This window comes from Mustela lutreola, chromosome 3 (assembly GCF_030435805.1).
Source record: "Mustela lutreola isolate mMusLut2 chromosome 3, mMusLut2.pri, whole genome shotgun sequence".
In the NCBI taxonomy this organism is placed as follows: Eukaryota; Metazoa; Chordata; class Mammalia; order Carnivora; family Mustelidae; genus Mustela; species Mustela lutreola.
Genome location: NC_081292.1, coordinates 174931885 through 174941956, shown reverse-complemented (window position 1 = coordinate 174941956; position 10072 = coordinate 174931885).

The following is a 10072-nucleotide window of genomic DNA, read 5'->3' as shown; positions in this document are numbered from 1 at the left end:
TATGGACAATATGGAAGAGAGAAATGATGGCGAAACCTCATGGACCAGAAGTCTGGACTGATCTGCGTTCAAATCCCAGCTTGAGAGGAAGTGTTATATCTATGAAGGATATAATTCTGAATTATAAATATTAAATAGGTATTTTAATTTTTCTGTTTCTCTAAAATTTCACACTCATACTTGTTGCCCCCTCCAAAATCTCTTCACTTCATTTTCTTTATATTTTCTCTCCATGATCATTCTTCTTTCTCATTTATGTCTTCTCTTAAGATCTAGCTCATACAAAATGATCTTTTCTGTGTTTGTTTGTTTGCTTTTAAAAACAGCCCTATAGGAAAAGTAGACTGGTCCACCATCATATTTTCTATTTTTGGGGACCAAGAACTGGAACAAAATGGAGAATAGGTGTCTCCATATCATTATTACCATAGTCTCTGATTCTGTGATGGGTGAGGAGGCTGCTTTAGGAAACTATGGCATTAATTCAGAAATGGAGTTCTGAGCAGGGCAACTGCCCAGAGGCCAGGGCAACTATGGTGGGAGAGAAGAAAATGAGTTGGAAGCCAAGTGTGTAAAAGAATTAGTGTCCAACGGATATGGGAAATGAGGGTGGGGATAATCAAAGGAGACTTCAGTTGGTTCATTCATCTGGCACACCTTCTTGAATCTCTACCAGTGTGGAAAACAAAGTCTCATGGGATTTCAAAGTAAAGCATTATTTCATCCTATTATGGAAACTGCTCTAGAAAAGTAGCCTTTGAATTAGGTCTTGAATGATAAATAGGGTATGACCATCCACCAACAGTGATGGGCCAGGTATAGGGAAGAAGGAGTAAAAGGCATTACTTCAGGAATGGGATATTGGGGAAAGACCCTTGAATCAATATGTCCATATTGTTGAATGAGAGATAAGACCAGAAAAAAATCTTGGATTTCTAAAAGATGTCTTGGGACCTTGTACATTGAGGGGTGTGGGCAGTGCTCCAGAAAATGAGGACCTTCCCACCTTCTGAGAGTCTTTCCCAGCCTGTAGATATTATGATGAATGTTGTCCAGTTTAGTGGACACTGCCTTCCCAGGTGGAAGCCCTGAAGGCCTGGCTCCGAAGGGGTTGGGATAATCCCAGAAGCACCAATCAGTCCATTTCCCCAACCCTTGGCTCTGTCTGTGTCTGAGGCTGATTCAGAGGTTTTGCATTTACTTTCTGAAGCAATGTCTTCCCTCCCTTTTCATATCCAAATTCTCATTTGGAATCACACCAACTTTTCCTCTTGCATCTTGATCACAAGAAGCTCATCTTGAATCCCTGTTTGAGTTTGTGAGCATCATTCTCATGGTCCTGGAGAAGGGGATCAGGTAGTTCATGTGTGATCATGCTAAGCTACTCTTAGTCACTCCTGGGAACTGAATTCATTTCAAATTCTAAAGCATTTACTATGACTTGCTGCTGACAGATTACTTTGTACTCCAAAATCAAGTCTCTTCCTGGCATACAGGAAATAGTAAATAGGTTACAAGAAAGGCAAGAGTAAAAAGATCAGCAGTCTTTAAACTGCAAGAGTTGAAGCTGAGGAGGAAGTTGGTGGAGTCCTTGCCAAACCTCCTGGCAGAATGGCACACGTGCTGGGGAAAATTCTGTCAGAGGGTGTCACGCACACCGTGGGTGGATTGTAAATGCTCTTGGAATGATGGGATAGGAGTGGAACGAGGCTTGCTCTTTTGTTTTTTTTCCCCCGGAGGATCTGCACATGAGAAATTTTTACAGGTGACAGGAGGTAATTTCTTCACATTGAGGAACTTCTAAAAGTCTTTCACACCAACACTGAGTGACAATGTTTTATTTATTTATTTTTAGTACACCATTTCCCATATCTATTTTCTCTCTTAGCTGAGGAAATGTTAGCATCTGCTAATGCTTCAGACAACTTTTGAGATGACAGTGAGGGAGAAAGTAAACAACTTCATTTCTCCTTTTCTGTAGTGTCACATCATATATATATATATATATATATATATATATAAAATATATATATATATACATATATCCCATCACCTTCTTAATTCACATCTTCACAGTTTGCCATGTTCTCGAAGGACGGGGTTCTTGGATATCAGGAGCACCCCACCCCAAAAGTGCTCCTCATATTTATAGGATATTGGTTGCCTAAATATTCAATGTCCTTCAATAGCGTAGAATCTGATACACTGAATTGAGAACCTCATTTACTTCTATTTCTCTTTCTTTTCCTTCTCCCCTCCCTCTCCTTGTGTCCCCTCTACTCCTGGATTCTAATCTAATTTCCATCACTGACTACCTGTGATTCTAGGTAAGTTGTTTTGGATTTCTTGGTTGTAGTTTCTTTATGTGTTAAATGGAAATAATACTGGTCATTATTGTATATAATATATATATATGTAATAGTAGTATCTCCCTTAGGAGGTTATTGCAATGATGAAACAAATAAATACACATAAAAACACAAAACACTTATGAAAATGCCTGCCTGTTTGTTTCGAGGTAAATGTACTTTTTCACTGATTCACATGTATTTAATTGAAACAGATACTTCTCAACCACCAGGACTCTCTCTTTTGCATCTTTGTCTTCACCACACTGCTTAGTGTACTGAAAGCAATACCATTATCAACAGCTCACTCTGATTCCTACTTTGCATGGCACAAAGCACTTTCTCTTGCATTGCCTCACCAGCCCTCTCAGTGATCCTTGGACACACATTTATCCCCACTTTGTGGAGGCAGATCTGAGGTTAAAACTCAGTGGCTTGGTCAGGGCCATGTGACCAATGCGTGACCCAAGTGACATGAGAACTTAGTCCTGGTTCTGCTTCCTCCAGCCAAACTGACTGCATATGTTCTACCACTATTCGTGTGTGTGTTTTAAAGTTTTATTTATTCATTTGAGAGAGAGAGAGAGAGCAAGTGCACACAGGGGGAGGGGTAGAGGGAGAGGGAAGAGAGAATCCCAAGAAGACTCTGTGCTGAGGGAGAAGTCCCACATGTGCCTTGTTCCTTGTTTCCATGACCCCGAGATCATGACCCAGACACAACCAAGAGTCAGACTCTTAACCAACTGAGCCACCCATAACCCCTACTCCTGTGTGTTTATATGTGTTTCTAAAATGTTTCTTCTTTCAAGTTCTGTAAAGTCATTCGACCATTTTTGACATTTGGTGTTAATTTCTTATTTATATACATGGAATGATTGAAACTCCTAAAAGATGAAGATTTTCAGTCTTTCTAATGTTTTATTGCTAAAAATTGTAGGAAGTAGAACATTCAGTCTCTTTCTCTCTTCCCACCACAATCCTCCTTCAATGAAATCTCTCATTAAATTTAGTTTTCCGGGTGCTTTAGGTAATTATTTATATTGCTGTAATTATTCTCTTATTTATTGTGACATTCAACAAGGGTGCGAATTCCTTGGAGTTGGAGAGAGGAAGAATATAAAGCCTGAATTATTTTCTTAGTCACCTTCACCCTAAAAAAAAAGCTTTCTTATTTGTAATGGCTAAAACTATGTGTGCATGCTACTAACTTACTCTAAACTCCCCAGAGCCTGCGGGAGGATCAGATAATATATCTTTCTATTGGGGACAGTGGTGGGAAGTAAGTGCATACATATATATATATACACACTTGTCAGTAAGTAAAAGGGCCAACATGTTTTTAGAGTTGGTTAAGCAAATTGTACTCCTAGATCTCATTATTGGGCACAGAAAATAAGAAAGGAAAAGAGAAGTAGAAAGAGAGGGCAAAGTACATCTTTTACTTTATATGTTAAAAGGAATGAGAATGAGAAGGAGGAGGAAAGAAGACAAAGAGACAGAAAAGAAAGAGGAAAAAGGAGAGGGAGAGAGAGAAGACAAGCTCAAATTCCTAAAGAAAACATGTGATATTAAAATAGGATAAGTGGAGAGTAAGAGGAAGGTACATCAGAGAGCTGTATGAAGGCACTTCATGTGCTCCCCAGGGTCAATGATGCTTTGACTTCCCCATTCCTATTTTTATAACCATCTTTCTGAAAGTGATTGTGTATCTTTACTAATTAGTAACACATAGTTTTAGGGTGGAAAGGTTTCCAGTGACTTTCACTGTGAGAGTCGCAATTTCTTAAAATTATATTATACTTGTTCTCAACTTTTTATTCTTTCTGTGGTCCTGCTCATCCTTCAGCTTGGGTGAAAATCATCTGTGGCACTTGACTTATTTCTGAGAGAAAGTTCTTTACTAGAAAACTTTATAACACAGATGTTTGAAAGTCTGATGGTTTTCACTTGTGAGTCTCTACCTAGGGAACACAACCATCCTCAGAAAGGGAGGAAACATTTCAGAAGGTACAGATCTTAATAGTCATGATATTGATTAAGGTGTATCCTTTTAGTTGGGCTTCATAATAGATTGGGGGTTTGTTTTGGAAATGTTGTACTGATTGTTACTTCAGAATAGACCACATTTTGTTCTGGCCCATTTACCATCACTCACCAGCCCCCTTACGTATGGCGGCCTTCGATTAAGGTCTGTAGGACAGAAGCAAATCAGTAAGCCCATTCAGCAAGGAGTCCAAAGCTTTGGCCTTGTTGGTTTCATTCCCTGGCTGGCACTATATCACTCCACCTAGTTCTTGCAGCAATCGAAACATCTTTGAACCAAGCCAATGATTCATTTAGACTTCCTGAACTGACATACTGACTCCAGGCAAATCAGTAGCTCTTGCCTTGAGCTAGATGGCATGATGGAGCATTCCAGTTGTTCATCTGATTCTGTCATTGGGTTCACTCCCAGTGGGCACCTGTGGAAGTGCACTATAAATGGTAATGTATGTAGTTGGAAATGACAAGGTAACTTGGGATAAGTCCTGCTATGAGTGGAAGTGTAATTAAGATGGTGGAATGTAGCACAGTCAAGAAATATAACAAGATTAAAAATGGATGCTTGCTTAAGGTGAGACCATGGTGAAATATAAGGAAGTGTTTATAAGCCTATTGGTTAAACTGGCTTATTGTAAGCTGATTAAAATTATAAGGCTATTCAGAGTAGAATGGTGGTTACCAGGGCTAGGGGCTAGCAGAATTGGGGAGATGATGGTCAAGGGCACAAAATTGCAGTTAGAAGATGAATCACAACATTGGGTTATAGTCAATGATGCTGTATTACATGCTTCAAAGTTGCCAAGAGAATAAATTTTAAATATCCTCACCACACATACATACACACACATTATAAGGCTATCATACTGTAAGAGTTTATAGACATTTCTTCTATTTATTGGAAATGAATTTGTTAATAGTAATATCTATAAAATAGTTATTTTATGTCATTGAATAGTTTATTACTTCTAAAAGAGAATTCAAAGAGCAGGTATTTGCACATTGCTTATTTTCTCATGGAGATGCTAAGACCCAGAAGATACACTGACTTCTCCAATCACATAGCAAGTTACCGGTAAGGCTAGTTATTCTTTAGCCTCCACCAGCAAAGTAATCTGTGTTTCTGAAACAGTTTCATGGAAACATTTCACCAACCTAAGAAAGCAACTTCATGATTAAATTTCAAAACAGCTACCTAATGTAAACTATTTCTAGCTAGCTTTCACCCATTTTATCCTGCAAATAAAAAAACACAAAATATATAATTGATGTTCTTCTGGAATACTTATGTTTCTTCTAGGTCTACCCATGAAGTTAGGAGGGTAGAGAAAATTTTGCAAGACTTACTGTACTATTATCCTGAAAGACTGATATGAGGTATTCCAAAAAATAAGGTCATTCAGTGTCTTCCAGTGGCAACTTTTGCTAAAAATATTAAAACTATGAATAAAAGTAGCTCTTTAAAATCATGTTTCTGGGGCGCCTGGGTGCCTCAGTAGGTTAAAGCCTCTTCCTTTGGCTCAGGTCATGATCCCAGGGTCCTAGGATTGAGTCCTGCATCAGGCTCTCTGCTCAGCAGGGAGCCTGCTTCTTCCTCTCTCTCTCTCTGGCTGCATCTCTGCCAACTTGTGATCTCTGTCAAATAAATAAATAAAATCTTTAAAAAATAAAATAAAATCATGTTTCTAAGTTCATTATACTAAGAAATGTGGATTTTTTAAAGTTTTTAAATTAAAAAAATTTTTATTGTATTCAGTTAGCCAACAGATACAATAGCCATCATTTGTTTTTGAAATAGTGTTCAATGATTCATTAGTTGTGGAAGTGAGGATTTTTTTCAATATGTGGGTTGGAAATAGTTTATTCTTCTTTGATTATAAAAGCAATATGTGTTTATTATAAAAATTATATAAAATTATTAAAAATATTAAAAAGTCAGGAAACAACATATGTTGGAGAGGATATGGAGAAAGGGGAACCCTCTTACACTGTTGGTGGGAATGCAAGTTTGTGCAGCTACTTTGGAGAACAGTGTGGAGATTCCTCAAGAAATTATAAAAATAGAGCTTCCCTATGGCCCTGCAATTGCACTACTGGGTATTTACCCCAAAGATACAGATGTAGTGAAAAGAAGGGGCATCTGTACCCCAATGTTTATAGCAGCAATGGCCACGGTCCCCAAACTGTGGAAAGAACCAAGATGCCCTTCAACGGACGAATGGATAAGGAAGATGTGGTCCATATACACTATGGGTATTATGCCTCCATCAGAAAGAATGAATACCCAACTTTTGTAGCAACATGGACGGGACTCGAAGAGATTATGCTGAGTGAAATAAGTCAGGCAGAGAGAGTCAATTATCATATGGTTTCACTTATTTGTGGAGCATAACAAATAGCATGGAGGACAAGGGGAGTTAGAGAGGAGAAGGGAGTTGAGGGAATTTGGAAGGGGAGGTGAACCATGAGAGACTATGGACTCTGAAAAACAATCTGAGGGGTTTGAAGGGGCAGGGGGTGGGAGGTTGGGGTACCAGGTGGTGGGTATTAGAGAGGGCACGGATTGCATGGAGCACTGGGTGTGGTGCAAAAACAATGAATACTGTTAGGCTGAAAATAAATAAAAAATTTTTTTAAAAAGCAAAAAAATATTAAAAAGTGCGTAAGTACAAATATACATGATTTCTCATAATGGGTTAACATGTTATTCACAATTTTGCTTCCTACTACTCTTATTTTTATGTCATTAGTATTTTCCCCCTTGCATAAAATGTTTTAAGGTTATTTAAATGACAACATATTACTCAATACTATGGAAATCCTATAATTATTTAAATCACTGCTCTATTATTAACAATTTGGGTATTTTCATTTTCTTTCCTAGTCTACACAGGGCTGCAATGAACAGTTCTGCATGTCTTTTTTGCAAACATTCGTGATTGTATTCTTAATAGATACAGATTGTCTTAAATAAATGATGAGGTTTAGTCTTTCCCAGAATAACCCCAGAAATGTCTAACAAGTGGACACTGAATCTTTCTCTGCAGAAGGGCCGTGAACTTACATAATATTGAGGTATCTAAATGTCACATAATAGAACTCAAACCATGTCGACATGGTGGTGGTTTAGCTGATGCCATTTATAAGGACCAAATGAGAATTGTTAGCTCTAATATGAAAATGTGTGCTCTGAAGGAACATGTGGCCCCAGTCCCATCTGTGCCCTAACTAAGCAGCATTCCTTAGCAAATTATTCTCTGCCTACTCAGATTATTATAGCTGGCTCCTTCATGTCAGCTTTGAGAAAGCATGCAGGGGAATTTTCAAGTTTACAGTAGGGAGCAACCAAGATTTCATCATCAGAGCAATAACTCAGTTAGATATTTAAAACCTCTAATCTGTTAAGTAAATACACTCAGTATCCAGAGGTTCCTTTGGAAAGTACGGGATTGATAGGGACTGCCCTCTGCTTTTTCATTCGTTCTCTTCCGGTTCTTCGATGTCCCTGGCAAAATATTTACTTTAAGGGTTCAGGGCATGGCATATATATTTCACAGCATGTTCTCTTTGTGCCAGGAAAAAAAAAAAGTCCCAGCAGTAATGAGGTCGAGGCTAGGAACTATCACAGTAGCTGACAGCATTCAGACATTTGCCACATTTAGACTTACATTTCATGGAGGACTATATCTAGTTGCTTCCACAAAGCCTTAAGTGAATGCATTTACTTCTATTTATTTATGTTGTGAAATGTACAAGAAATTGGGTCCGTTCACTCGGATTTCTGGTAGGTAGCTTTGCAATCTCAAAACTTAAATATGTACATATTTCTTGATCCTAAATTCCATTTTTTGGACTTATTTTAAGAAAGTCATTAAGAATATGTACAAAGAATCATCCATAGAATATTTTTTCATAGTACTATTTACAACAACCAAAAAGTTAGAAACAACCTAGGGAATTAAATCACAGACAACCATGTAATGAGAAACCATGCTACTATTTAACATGATGGTACAGAAAGTACATATTTTGATATGAACATTTGACCATATCTGTATTCTTAAATGAAAAGAGTAGGTTTTTAAACACATGTATGCCATGCTCTGACTTCAGTTAAATATACAAATAGATACAAGTCTAGAAGGTTTTACAAAAATCTTTTTAACATTGTAATTCTCTAAGATGGTGAGGTAATAATTAATCTTAATCTATAAATAATCTTAAAAATTAATCTAGGGACACTTCTGTGGCTCAGTCTGTTAAGCATCTGCCTTTGACTCAGGTCATGATCCCAGGGTCCTGGGATCGAATCCCACATCCCACTCTCTGCTCAATGGGGAGTCTGCTTCTCCCTTTCCCTCTATCTTTCCCCCTCCTCGTTGCTCTTTCTGTCACGCTCTCTCTATCTCAAATAAATAATTAAAAATTTAAAAAATAGTCAATCTAAAATAATCTGTAATTTCTCTTTTGACTTCTTTAATATCTTTTTTCTTTTAATAGAGTATGCATTATGGTAATATTTACAAATTATTTATATTTTAGAATGTCTAAAGATTTTATTATTTGAGAGACAGAAAATACAAGCAGAGGGCAGGAAGGGGCAGAGAGAGAGGGAGAAGCAGACTTCCTGCTGAGAAGAGAGCCCATGGTTGGGCTTGATTCCAGGACCCAGGGATCAGGACCCAAAGAGAAGGCAGATATTTTACTGACTGAGCCTCCCAGGTACCCCTGTGGTACTATTTTTTCAAAAGTTCAGATGTTTAAAGCTCTGCTCTTTCTACATTATGCCTTAGAGATTTTTTTCAACTTTCAAGAAAAAGCACTCGAGGATTTATGTCTTCAGCTTGATATATATGCTTTGTCTTCATGATAAAATCTTTTTGCAAGGAAAAGACTAAATATTCAACCATCTCATTAAAGCCACTCAAACATTTCAGGAGCTGCTCTGACTCTGGGAACAACGGGAAGGCTGTGCTCATGTCAGAGCCCAGAGTCTCACAGCAGCATCTTCTACTACATTGAGATACCTCAGTGTCCTGCACACCACCTCAGAATCCTTGCACCTTCCACAAAAGGCTGACTTCTATTTGTCACATGGAAACCATCAGACTGAAATCAATCGTAAAAACAGTTGAGTAGTATTTATTGCATTTTCCACTGAATATTGTTAGAAGAAAACTCTATCAAACCAAGCACAGCATTTCAGCAAAGTCCTTTAAGGAAAATACAATCAATGCTTTTTGGAATGTTTAAGGAGTAAAACCTCATATTAGCCCAAAGAAATTTAAGTTAACATATATGTTGCAGGCATAGAAAATCAAGACTATGTCTTATAGCACAATTTGTCAGTTGGAGCACATGTTTTAATAGAAATTCTAAATACTTTATTTATTTAACATGTAAGTGTCTTCTAACTCTTCTACACATACAAACACACATCCAGTATCAACAGTGAAAATTTTGTTGTGCTCTGTGGTATTTATCTGATTTCTTACGGGAATTTTAATCTCATGATGTTTTGTGTAGCTTTTAACCCTCTTCAATCTGGATTCCAAGGCACAGATTTGGTTGAGCCAGTCAGAGAAACCCCTTTAACACTCTCCTTAATCTCCTCCAGTTCGGGAGGAGATTATACTGAGTGAATTAAGTCAGGCAGATTGAGTCAATTATCATATGGTTTCACT